Source organism: Loxodonta africana, chromosome 3 (genome assembly GCF_030014295.1).
Source record: "Loxodonta africana isolate mLoxAfr1 chromosome 3, mLoxAfr1.hap2, whole genome shotgun sequence".
Lineage (NCBI taxonomy): Eukaryota > Metazoa > Chordata > Mammalia > Proboscidea > Elephantidae > Loxodonta > Loxodonta africana.
This window is the reverse complement of record NC_087344.1, coordinates 116,876,249-116,889,831: the sequence shown is the minus strand read 5'-3', so window position 1 is coordinate 116,889,831 and position 13,583 is coordinate 116,876,249.

Here is a 13,583-nt window from a genome sequence, read left to right as displayed (position 1 = left end):
AGATAAAAAATCCTACTCACTGCAGGAATATTATTATTATTGCTAATTTAAAAAAACAATGAACTGTAACTGACCCAATTTATAAGAAATGTACAGAACCTTTAAAAACTGTAAATTTTCCTAGAGGACAGAGAAGAATACTCAAAGGATTCATGGTCAAATTCATGTAAATATTCTCTCTCCATACTCGAGAAATACAAAGTAAGGTCTACAAAAATTTTAACAGCACTTTTTAGAAACTTGACAAAATATTTCTAAAGTGTTTTGAAAATTAAACTTGGGTGAGTAGCCAGGAAAATTCAGAAAAGAAAATGAGTTGGAACCAGCCCCAGCAGATAGGAAAATTTTTCCCAAGTTAGCATAGTAGAGCAATATTAGTCCAAGAATAACTAAATCAGTAGAACAAAATAGAGTCTAGAAATGCTTCTCATTTTTGTGTGTGTTAAAAATGGCTTCTCAGTGAGGAAAGAGGTTATCCAATAAGAGAACTGGGTATTGAGAAAAAAATAAAGTGTGACCACTCCTAACATTAAGTAGATTTTAGATGGTTCAAAAATTTAAACATAAATGAAATTACATAAGTCAAGGACATGGTAGAATATTTTTATCATCTTGAGAGGCTAAAAGCCTCTTACACCATTACTCTGAAGTGTAAATAAAAGTCGAAGTTAGGTAAAGTAGAAGAAGATCTCCAATAATAGATGAAGATTAATAACCGTAAAAAAAAAAAAAAGTTTCTCAAATTATTTAGTAAATGATGAACACTCCTGCAGAGAAATAGACACAAGTAGGTAGCTCATGAGAGTCCCTGGGTGGCCCAGCCAGTTAAGCATTTGGCTATTAACCGAAGAGTCGGTGGTTTGAATCCACCCAGAGGCACCTCAGATGACAAGGCTGGCTATCTGCCTTGAAAATTCTATGGGAGCAGTTCTACTTTGCACACATGGAGTCCCATGAGTCAGAATCAACTCGAAGGCAACTAACAACAGGTAATTCAAACAAAAAAAAGTACATTTAACGGTGGAAGTTAAAGAAAGAGGCTCAACCTCATTAATAGTAGAAGAAAGGGGCAACTCTCTTGTGCTATTGGTGGGAATATAAAATGATTTCTATTCTGGAGGATAGATGAGCATTGTCTTTACATTTAAAATGTGTGTGCTCTTTGACCCATTAATTCCACTATATGGATTTGTTCTAAAGAGATAGACTTGTTGGTAAAGGCATGTGTTCAAGATCATTTTCATTGAAGCATTGCTTATCATAGTAAAATATTGGAAACAATGTAAATTTCCATCAATTGGTAGAAATGCTGATACATCCATACAGTGTAATACAGTGTAGCTATTATGATAATGGAGATCTATTGTTACTGACATGAAAAGAAATTCAAGACGTGCTAAAAATCTTGACTTTAAAAAGCAATATAGAATGTATATAATTCCACTTCTGTGTACTTGTATGTGTTTGCTTATCCATTTCAAGAGATGCCTGGTAGTTTATCAAAATGTTTTGCCATAGTGGTAGGATTATAAATGGCTTCCCCAATACTTTTATTTTTCAAAAAATTTAAGTAAAAATTTATTTTTAATAAAAAGTTATTTCTCATAATTAAATCACTAGCTAAATTCTGTTTAAGAGAACTAATTTATTAAATAATGAATATTAAAAGGATCTAAAGAATGTAATCTCAAAAATCAAAGTAGATGTCTAAATCTCAGAGTACATGTATTTATCTTAAATCACATTTCTCTGTAATTATATGTTTACACATTCAGAATTGGTTCTTACCTGTGCTGATAATTTATGATTTACTCTTTTTTGGTTTTGGTTTTCTCATGATATGCTCTGTAAAATACTCTAGTATATTTGTATTACATTTGCATTAAGTGGACTGTAATGATTTATTTATTTTTCTTCTTTTTTGAAATAATTAATTGTCCTTACAGAATATCCTGTTTTATTTTAAAAAGATAAAGAATTCTTCAGGCAATGAGAACTCTCTGATCTGGGGAGGAAAAAGAAAAGAGCTTTGTGTTTACATTTCTAGTCATGAACTATCAGACTTAACTCCGGGTTAATATAAAACCCAAGATGAATTTAGTCTTATCAGTTTGTTTTGGTTGTTTATTTTGACTGAAGCATCACATTTGAAATCCAATTGTAAGCAGCACTTCTAATCAAAGCACTTTTTAGGTGTGACAAATACATTTAAACAAAATTGCACCCGTACATTATTCGATGAAATAGTATTTTGCTAGGAATTAACACTGTAATTCTGTTTCACAGATTATCGAGTTTCACAGTGATTCCGTTTTTTACATATCTTGCTGTTTTCTTCATCCTAGAATGGATTTTGAGTTTACTAGCTGGTTTCACTCAGTCTTGTTTATAGGGCTATTACTACAGTTTCTAAGTGCTTCTTAAATGATGCTCCTTTTTATGTCTATCAAACTACATTTCCACATAAATGAAAACTTTTAGATTGTAGAATTCTTTGCCTTTTTGTCAGTCTGCTGGCTAACCTAAACAGGAACACTATGTCCCAGAGTTGGTCTACCCAATGGTAGGTAGCTTATCTGGAATTTTTTTTTCACCATAAGGAAATACTAACCCCATTCACGCTTAAAAATTTATTTGCGTTCTTTTGTCTTTCTCTCTTGTGTCATTGGAAGCAATGACCCTTCTTTTTACAAAGCATCCTTTCTTTGAATCCCATTGCTCTGGCTTCTTTATGAGCTGTGTCCCTTGAGTCCTGTATCCTCAACCTCTCCCTGAAAATATACACATATTAATTTCTTTCCCATCTTGACTTCCAGAACATGCTGGTACACCTGGACACTTCTCAGTTTCCTTTGCAAATATCTTTTCTTCCACTCGCTTCTTAAATGTTGGTGTGCTTTTCTGTTTGATTTATTTTCTCTATACATTCTCTCTGGCTGACACCTGAACCCAGGCTTCAGCTACCACTTCTGTGCTGATGACCCTCAAATTTGTATCTCCAGCCTGTCCTGTATTCTAAGGTCTATATATTAAACTGGCCACTGGACATCACTTGGATGTTTCACAAACTTCTTAAAATCAAGATGTCCAGAACTGAATTCCCCCTAGTCACAAATCTGTTCTTCCTGTATTTCCTGTCTTGGTGAATGAAAACAACTTTCATGTAGTCACCCACACCCAGAAGTCATCCTAAAATCTTCCCTGTCCCACACCCCAGTCCTTTATTCAGTTGGCCACATAGTTGAATGGAATCTACCTCCTTTGTACTCATGGAACCCGGCTTCTCCTCACTGTCCTTACTACCAGTGCCTTGTTCCAAACCTTCATTGCTTCCAGCTTGGCTTTCTGTCATGATATTCTAGCTGGCTGCTTTTCCTTTATCCTTGCCTCAACTTAAATCCATTGGCCGCACCCTGCCAGAGCGATCTTTGTAAAATGTGTCACCATAATTTTAAGGGTAAAATATAAACTCCTTAGCTTTGCACAATGGGTCCTGATTCTTCAGCCTCATTCTTCACTATACCCCATCCTACCAACCAACTTGTTCTACCTTAAATATGCCATTCTCTTGTATGTCTCTGTTTTGATATGTTTTTCTCCTTTTTTTTCCACCTACCTAGATCTTTCCCATCCTTCAAAACTCAACTAACATGACATCCTAAAGAAAGTCTTCTTTGACTACACCTAGTCAGAGTTGGTGGCGTAGTGGTTAAGAGCTACAGCTGCTAACCAAAAGACTGGCAGTTCAAATCCACCAGGCGCGCTTTGGAAACCCTACGTGGCAGTTCTACTCTGTCGTTTAGGTTTACTATGAATCGGTATTGACTGGAAGGCAAAGGGTTCTTTTTCTTTTTTAAGTCAGAGTTAGGCACCCTTCCTCTGTGCTCTTAGGTAGGTCTGAACTCTTAACACCCTGCACGGGGTGTTTAATCCCTTTTGGAAGAAGGACATGTCCATGTACACATGCACAAGCACACAAACAAATAAGAACACCTTGTGGTATTGCAATGCAAGTTCTATTTATTTGCCTGCTTTCCTAATAGAGTGTTCATTTCTTGAGTGCAGGCATTCTGTCTTATACCTCCCAAACCCATCTCTGTACCACACATAAAGAAACTTCAATGTTTGCTGAATAAGTAAATAAATGTTTATTATGCACTGATTTATGGAATATACCTTTTTCTCTGCATGCAAATGCACTCACAATGCATTTGAAAAGTCAGCCAGAATGCTATGATTTTGCTAAGGGACAGAGAATTTGCAAAGAGGCAGATCCTAGCACAATACTTGGTGGAGCAGTATAGAAGGACAGAATCCTGTTTTACTGGGAGACTGGGTTGTACCATTGAGAAGCAGCAGCACTCTGGCTATTGGAGAAGGAGAAGGGCAAGGCTTAGCCGGGGCAGGACCAGGAAAAGTAGACTTGGTCTAGAATTTGGGGAAGATTTTTCAGGCAGCTGGATGCTCTGAATCAGACACTGTTGTAGTTGTTATGTGCTGTCAAGTCGGTTCCGACTCATAGTGACCCTATGTACAACATAGTGAAGCACTACCCGGTCCAGTGCCATCCTCACAATCGCTACTATGTTTGAGCCCATTGTTGCAGCCACTGTGTCAATCCATCTCATTCCTCTTTTTCACTGACCATTTACTTTACAGGCGTAATGTCCTTCTCCAGGGACTGGTCCTTCCTGACAACATGTCCAAAATATGCAAGATGAAGTCTTGCCGTCCTTGCTTCTAAGGAGCATTCTGGTTGTAGTTCTTTCAAGACAGATTTGTTCATTCTGACATTCCATGCTACACTCAATATTCTTTACTAACACCATAATTCAACGGCATCAATTCTTCTTCAGCCTTCCTTATTCATTGTCTAGCTTTCACATGTATATGAGGCAATTGAAAATACCGTGGCTTTAGTGCACTTTAGTCTTCAAAGTGACATCCTTGCTTTTTAATACTCTAAAGAGGTCTTTTGCAGCAGATTTGCCCAAAGCAATTTATCATTTGATTTCTTGACTGCTGCTTCCATGGGCTTTGATTGTGGATCCAAGTAAAATGAGTTGTAAAGATTTTTGTTTTCTTTATGTTGAGGTGTAACCCGTACTGAAGGCTGTGGTCTTTGATCTTCATCAGTAAGTGCTTCAAGTCCTCCTCACTTTCAGCAAGCAAGGTTGTGTCATCTGCATAATGCGGGTTGTTAATGAGTCTTCCCCCAATACTGATGCCCTGTTCTTCTTCATATAGTCCAGCTCCTGGGATTATTTGCTCAGGATACAGGTTGAGTAAGTATGATAAACGGATACAACCCTGACACACACCCTTCTTGACTTTAAACAACACAGTATCCCATTGTGCTGTTTGAACGACTGCCTCTTGGTCTGTGTACAGGTTCCTCATGAGCACAATTAAGCGTTCTGGAATTCTCATTCTTTGCAATGTTATCCAGAATTTGTTATGATCCGCACAGTTGAATGTCTCTGTATAGCCAATAAAACACAGGTAAATATCTTTCTGGTATTCTGTGCTTTCAGCCAAAATCCATCTGACATCAGCAATGATATCCCTGATCCCCCATCTCTTCTGTATCCAGCTTGAATATCTGGCAGTTCCCTGTTGAAGTACTGCTGCAACTGCTTTTGAATGATCTTCAGCAAAATTTTACTTGAGTGTGATTTTAATGATACTGTTCGATAATTTCCACATTCTGTTGGATCACTTTTCTTAGGAATGGATACAAATATGGATCTGTTCCTGTTGGTTTGGCAAGTAGAGGTCTTCCAGGTTCCTTGGCATAGACGAGTAAGCACTTTCAGTGCTGCATCGGTTTGTTGAAACATCTCAATTTGTATTCCATTAATTCCTGGAGCCTTGTTTTTTTTGCCAATGCCTTCATTGCAAGTTGGACCTTTTCCTTCAGTACCATGGGTTCCTGGTCATATGGTACCTCCTGAAATGGTTGAACATCGACAAAATCTTTTTGATACAGTCAGTCTGTGTATTCCTTTCATCTTCTTTTGATTCTTTCTGTATTGTTTAAATATTTTCCCTGTAGAATCCTTCAGTATTGCAACTTGAGGCCTAAATTTTTGAATCAGACACTGGAGCCACTGAAATAATAGAATGTGGTTTATTACTGTTGCTATCACCTCATTTGCCCTGCCCTCTTACCTCAGCAGGTGAGGCCTGGGGAAATTTAGGTCACACACTTTTCTAAAAGGGATTTTGTTGTTGTTAATTGTAATTGTCCCCCCACATTTAATTACACCTGGGCTTTAACCTCATTCAGACCTGTATTCATTTAATCCCACATTGCTCCTGAGTCCATTGGCCTTAACCTGTCCTCACATCCCACCAAGCCTAGCTTGGCCACTGGAAGAAACTTAACTGTCTTGAACCACCATCCGTCTACAAAAGCCACACAGTGAAACCTAAGCCTGGATCAAACTCATAATCTACCTCCACCTTGCAGCTTTATTTTCCCCACTTCACTTCATGTACCCAGTCTCTAGCCTCTTACGTGTAGCATGTGTGCCTAGTCTTCCCCTCCAATTCTGTCCTGCAAACCCACCATTTTCTTGCCCCAAGCTGTTTATTCCCCATTTACTCCACTTTCTCCAAATAATTTTGGAAATTAAATCCTGCCTGCAGTAATTAGAACATGAGCAAAGCATTCTCCTCCTGTGGAACATAAGCGAGGTGTGGGAGCAGCTGTCAGCCAGACATCACTTAAACCATCAGTGAAAGCAAATTACTGTAAACCACAGAATAGGAAAGAAGATGGCATGGCTGAAGCTTAGCATGATAGACAATTGCTACTCAGGGGGCATAAATATCTTCATCTTTAAATCTGATATTTTGTACTGTAACATAAGCTTCTTGAGATGAGGGATAAGACCTAGCATGGTGCTAGTAAAGAGCAGACACTCAATAAATGTCTGCTGAGCGAAGGATTATAAATGTTAGTTAGGTTCTCTTGTGTGTAAAATTTTCCTTCTCAAGGCATATGCATATATCCAAAAAAAAACAAACCAGTTGCTGTTGAGTCGCTTCTGACTCATGGCAACCACATGTGGGTCAGAGTAGAACTATGCTCCCATAGGGTTTTCGGTGGTTGATTTTTCAGAAGTACCGTATTTTTTCACAATTAACACGCCCATGTAAATAATGTGCCCACACATATAATGCACAGAGAGCACCTCAGAAAATACTGCTCGAGGGGGTTGCAGGGTTGGCAAAAAAATGTATAACGTACTTATCGTTTGTGTAAAAATACAGTAGATCCTCAGGCTTTCCTTCTGAAGCACCTCTGAGTAGATTTGAACCATCAACCTTTCAGTTAGCAGCTAAGCACATTAACCATTTGTACCACCCAGGGACTCCACATACATATATATGTGTGTGTGTGTGTGTGTATATACATATATACGCACACATATACATCTATATACATATGCACCTATACATGTATGTATACTTAAATTTGAAGTTCAAATTTTATTTGTATCTCAGAGGAACACCCAAACGTATGTATACATGATGTTTGGACCTGAAGAGTGAACTGGACAATTAACATTTGACATTTGGGTCAAGTATGAAAAAGTTGGCTTTATGTGCTATCAAAGCTTGGCTCTGGATACTTGCCATCTTGCTTCACAGAAAAGCTCACTTTGAATGGCTAAGAAAAAAAAAATGGAAAACTTAAAAAAAAAAAAGTAAGACCAACTCATTAAAAATTCTGTTGTCTTTTATTATTTTGTTTGGGTCAAATTTGAATTGACCTCTCTTAACCTTATTGATACTCATTCAATTTTTACCTTTAAAACTTTTAACAGCTTAATTCTTAAACTTTTATTCCAAATACAGAAAGTATATAACATAAAAAAAAATAATAAAATATAACATAGGTCAGTATTAATTTTTAAAATGTCAATTCAGCTTAGTAGAAAAAAAAGCAATTGGTGTGCTCCAGTAATAACTTGCATTTGTTTTTAACTTGTTATATTAAAGCTTGCGATTCTATTTAATTGGCATGTAATTTAATTGCCGCATACCATTGCTGTCCCGTTGCCGTCAAGTAGATTCCAACTTATAATGACCCTGTAGGACAGAGTAGAACTGCCCTATAGGGTTTCAAGGCTGTAATCTTTATGGAAGCAGACTGCCACATCTTTCTTCTGTGGAGTGGCTAGTGAGTTCAAACCATGACCTTTCAGTTAGCCGCTGAGATTTTAACCACTATGCCACCAGGTTATTTAATTCCCACATAAATTATTTAGTTATACACTATAAATGGAAAATGTTGATTATAGGCAATTGTATATCTTTTGTTAAAATACGAAATACTAGATCTTCCTCAATCTTATGTTTCTGTGTAATTTCTTCATGTAAATTATTTGCATCGTATAATTGGTTTATATCACATATTAAGCTGTTTTTTTTTTTTTCATTTATAGTGGGGGGTGTGTGTGTGTGTGAGTCTTTGTATTTCTTGGTGTATTTTGGCAACTAGAGAGCCAAAATTTGACCTACTTTGTTAATAAAAGCAAAGGTACAAAAGGCCTGTGTTTCTGTCTTTATGACAGTTCTGATATCATGTGCATTAGTTTCTCAGGGCTGCTGTAACAAAGTACCACAAATTGGTGCCTTATAAAAACAGAAATTTATTGTCTTTTAGTTCTGGAGGCTAGGAGTCCAGATATCCTAAGACGTCTTCAGGGCCATGTTCTTTCCTAAGGCTCTAGGGGAAGTCCTGTCTTGTCTCTCCCAGTTTCTAGCAACAATTGTGAGGATGGTACAGGACCAGGGAGCGTTTCCTTTTGTCTATATGGGGTCGCTATGAGTTGGAATTGACTTGATGGCACCTAACAACAATCCCAAAAGATTTGTTGAAGTCTTAACCCTCATTACCTGTAGACATGACTTCGAGTCTTTGACGATGTTATCAGTTAATTTAACATGAGGTCATGCTGGAGAAGGATGGGTACTCCTATAGACAGGTGTCCTTGTAAGAGGAGAAGAGACACAGAGAGACAGAGGAAAAGACAGCTATGTGACAGCAGAGTTATGCTGTAGCTGCAAGACAGGGAACACCTGGGGCTACTAGAAACTACCATTGAATCTATATCATCACTGTAATTCACATGCTACTTGTTCATCCCAGTATGCCCTACACTCTGTTCTTTGCCTAACTCTACATATTACTTTTGAAGGTTTACTTTGGATGTTAGTTCTACAAGGGAGGCTTCTCTGGCTTAACTAAGATTAGAATTTTTTTTTTTTCTATGTTCTCATAAGCAACATAGCTACATGTTGTTAGACAGAACTAAGGTCTTGTCTTTATCTTTCACTTATAAATGTGACAATCTTGGAGCCTAGCAGGATCACATTGGAAAGCTTCAGATTTCTTGATTGTAAATCAGGGATAATAGTTACTTACCTTATTGCGTTGTTATGGAAAATATATTAGATAAGTAAGCCTTATTATACCTTTGCACAATGCTTGGCATGTAGAAAGCCTGTGAAACATTTAGCTCTCGTTTATTAAGTATTCATATTGGATGAATGAATGGATTACAATTACTTATTGATTTGTCTGAAGCCCACTGCTCTGTTCATTTATCCAGGACTGGATCTGTGGTCTTTTGTCTTATGTAGAGAATATTACCTGCCACATAGTCAATGGTTGATAGATTGTGACAAACTCTATTTTGCCAATCTGATTAACAGCTTTCATAAGTACTACAAATAAACATTATTCATTTAACAGGTGTTCATTAAGCGCCTACCCTGAGCCGCCAGGAGTCCTGGTGGCACGGTGCTTAAGAGCTGTGGTGAGCTACGGCTGCTAACCTAAACGCTGGCAGTTAGTATCCACCAGCCACTCCTTGGAAGCTGTATGGGGAAGTTCTACTCTGTCCTATAGGGTAGCTATAGGGTAGCTATAGGGTAGCTATAGGGTAGCTATGAGAGAGAATCGACAGCAATGAGTTTTTGGTTTGATCCTGAGCTAGGCAGTGTTCTACAGGCAGATTATATAGTAGTGACAAAGTCTCTGGTTTCACAGAATTGCATCTTAGTGGAGAGTGACTGAAGATAAACAAATAGGTAAGTATGTGGTATGTTGAGTGACGATAATTGCTATACAGAGAAATAAAGCAGAGTAAGGGGGAAAGAGGGTGTTGGATGCAGTTGCTATTTTATACAGGGTGATCAGAGAAGCCCGACCGTGAAAGTGATAGCTGAACAACAGACACAAAGGAAGTGAGGGAGTCAGTCATGCAGACTACTAGACCAAGAGCTTTTGAGGCAGAGGAATGTTATTGTTAGTAGCTGCCTGAGTAGTCCCCCAACTCACAGCAACCCCCGACTCATGGTGACCCCACGCACAGCAGAACAAATCTCTGCCTGGTCCTGCACCATCCCCATGATCAGATGCAGATCCAGCAGTTAAATCCGTAGGGTTTTCACTGGTTGCTTTTCAGAAATAGATCTCCAGGCCTTTCTTCCTACTCTGTCTTAGTCCAGAAGCTCTGTTGAAAACTGAAGCGTCATAGCAGCAGGCAAGCCTTCACTGACAAATGATAGCAAGCATAAAAGCCCTGAGGAAGGAACATTCTTGGAGCGTTTCTGGAACAGCAAGCAGCTCCTGTGACTGGGGTGGAATAAAGGATGCATAGTAGTGGAAAATGGCCTCAGTACGGTAGCAGAGATCTTTATAAATCATTGGGATTACGTAGGAGTTTAGTCTGAGTTAGTTGAAAATGGTATTCATTAAGGTTTGGATACAGAAATAAAAACACTCTGACATTTAGGGCAGAGGGTAGTTTATGCAGGGAATATGTGCTTAGATAATCAATGAAAAGTATGGAGGAATGGGTTCTAGGCTGGGTGCCTAGGAGCCGCCAGGAGAGCTGCTATCTCTTCTCCTGTACGCAGAGTGGGGAGGTAGGAGGTCACTTTGTAAGAGCACACCACTACAGCTGCAATCCAGGGATTAGCAAACCATCAGCAATACCACATCCACTGTAACTGCTTCTCAACACACACTGACTTGGTGATTAGACACCTGAGCACTGACGCAGAGAAACTCAAAGTCTCCATGACTGTACTTACTAGTAGAAATGGCTAAGTGACAGGAAGATGGCCCTCCTTCCGCCTTTCCAATTTTGCTTGGTTGCAACTAATCAGAAGAACTTAATTTCATTCCAAATCCTTGGCAATCTAGCATTTAAAGTACAGACAGGCAGACTGGAAGAAGGGTCGGATAGATGCTGAGATCCAATCCCTGGCAATCCAGTCATCCACCACTGACGGCCAAGCCACAGGAGGCTACGGATTAAATGCGTGATCCGATCTGAGCTTTAACAAGACTACTCTGGCTGCTGTGTGGAGAGTAGACAATGGAAGGCCAGCTAGAAGGCCATTGTGATAACCCAGTGAGAGATGATGGTGTTTTGGTGTATTCTTTGTTAGAAGAAACACTGTAACCTAGTTCAACTCACTCACTGTACTGATGCTATTCAATCATTCAATAAGCATAGTTTAATGTCTTGCCAAAGATCACAGAGTAAACATAGTAAACTGTAAGATATGCTGTCTCTAAATCTTGAGGAACTATACCTGAGTGAGCTTATTCAAAACTGACTAAACATGTCAGTAAAACTGATAGTGAAGTTTTTATGGTTATATACATTTAAAAATTTTTAAAAATGTAGTTTTCCATTTTTTAACATCAAAAGGGTGATTAGGTGATTAGTTTACTCCTTATTTTGATTTCATTTGACTTCGTGTAAAGCATGTCAAAACTTGTGGGAAGAAGGCTAGTTATAGACAATTATTCCCTCACAGACCTGATATGGGATGAAAGTGCCTTGCACATTTGGGAATATTGTTTATTTACATAACCCTCATGGAGGCTTATTATTTTGTAGATCAGGATGTGTTGCTTATTCCAATAAAGAAATCAAGATATGTAACCAGAGCTGATTGTTATAAAAAGAAAGCAGTTGTATATACATATTTTCACTTATTGAAATTCATTTAGATTGGTATAAAATTTCAAAAATATGAATAAAGTCCACCTGATAGTATTTACACTGGCCTCTGAAGTACATGTTTTAGCTATTAAACATGATTTAAAAATAGACTTTGTAATAAACATAATTTTTATGATCAAATATTTTTGTAAGTAAATGTAAGTCAGCTTGCATGTTTAGTTATTATAGGTTGATTCACATTAGCTGGTAGTAGGAAGTCACTTTATATTTGGATTTTTATTCTCCTTCGTGCCACCTTTTAATATACTGTATAGTATTTGATATATTATTTTGGGGAAAAATTCTGTCTATAATAATTATTCTTTGTGGAACCACATAATAAGTGAAGTAATTTTTAAAAATGCACATCTTCTGTATACAGTACCCCAAATATATCTATATTTTGGGCTATTAATTCAACAGTGACCTAATTTCTTTCCTCTTTTTTTTTTTTTTTGTAAGTTTTTGTAGGTGATACAACATTATTAGGTAGTGTGGCATCACAAAATCATGATAAATGAAGAAGACGTTGAAGTTCAAGGATTTCATTTTACTTGGATCAATAATCCATGTCCATGGAAGTAGCAGTCAAGAAATCAAATGGCGTATTGCATTGGACAAATCTGCTGCAAAAGATCTCTTTAAAGTGTTAAAAAGCAAAGATGCCATTTTGATAACTAAGGTATGTCTGACCCAAGCCATGATTTTTTCAATTGCCTCATAAGCATGTGAAAACTGGACAATGAAAACAGATGACAGAAGAATTGATGCATTTTAACTGTGGTGTTAGTGATACTGAATATACTGTGGACTGCCAGAAGAACGAAAAAATTAGTCTTAGTAGAAATGCAGCCAGAATGCTCCTTAGAAGCAAGGGTGGTGAGACTTCAGCTGGCTTACTTTGGACAGATCCTCAGGAAAGACCAATCGCTAGAAAAGGACATCATGGTTGGTGAGGTGGATGGTGTGCGAAAGCGAAGGAGTTTCTCAGTAAGATGGAGTGGCACAATGGCTAAATCAATGGACTCGAACATGTCAGTGATCATGAGGATGGTGCTGCACCAGGCGACGTTTTGTTCTGTGAGTCAGAGTTCACTTGGTGGTGTTGATAGCACCTAACAACAGCAGGGTAATTAAAGCACGAGGTTGTGATTTGGTTAAGGCTGTAAGATTATGTTTACATATATAGACAGACATAAAAAGGCCTGAATTCAATGATCTAGTCTCACTATTCGGCTGTCACAGGTCAAATATGCTTAATTAAGAGGAGATTTTTCAAATTGTTTATTGGTAGAATACTTCATCACACTTCACGGACTAAGACTTATTAAAATGGACGTGGCATATGTATGTTGTTGTTGTGTTGGGTCTTGTTTATTCCAATTCATAGTGGCCTCATGTGACAGAGTAGAGCTGCCCCAATGGGGTTTTTTTGGCTGTAATCTTCATGGAAGAAGATTGCCAGATCTTTCTCCTGCGCTCGGAGCCCCTGGGTGGGTTCGAACCTCCAGCCTTTTGGTAGGTGGCCAAGTGTTTAACTGTTGT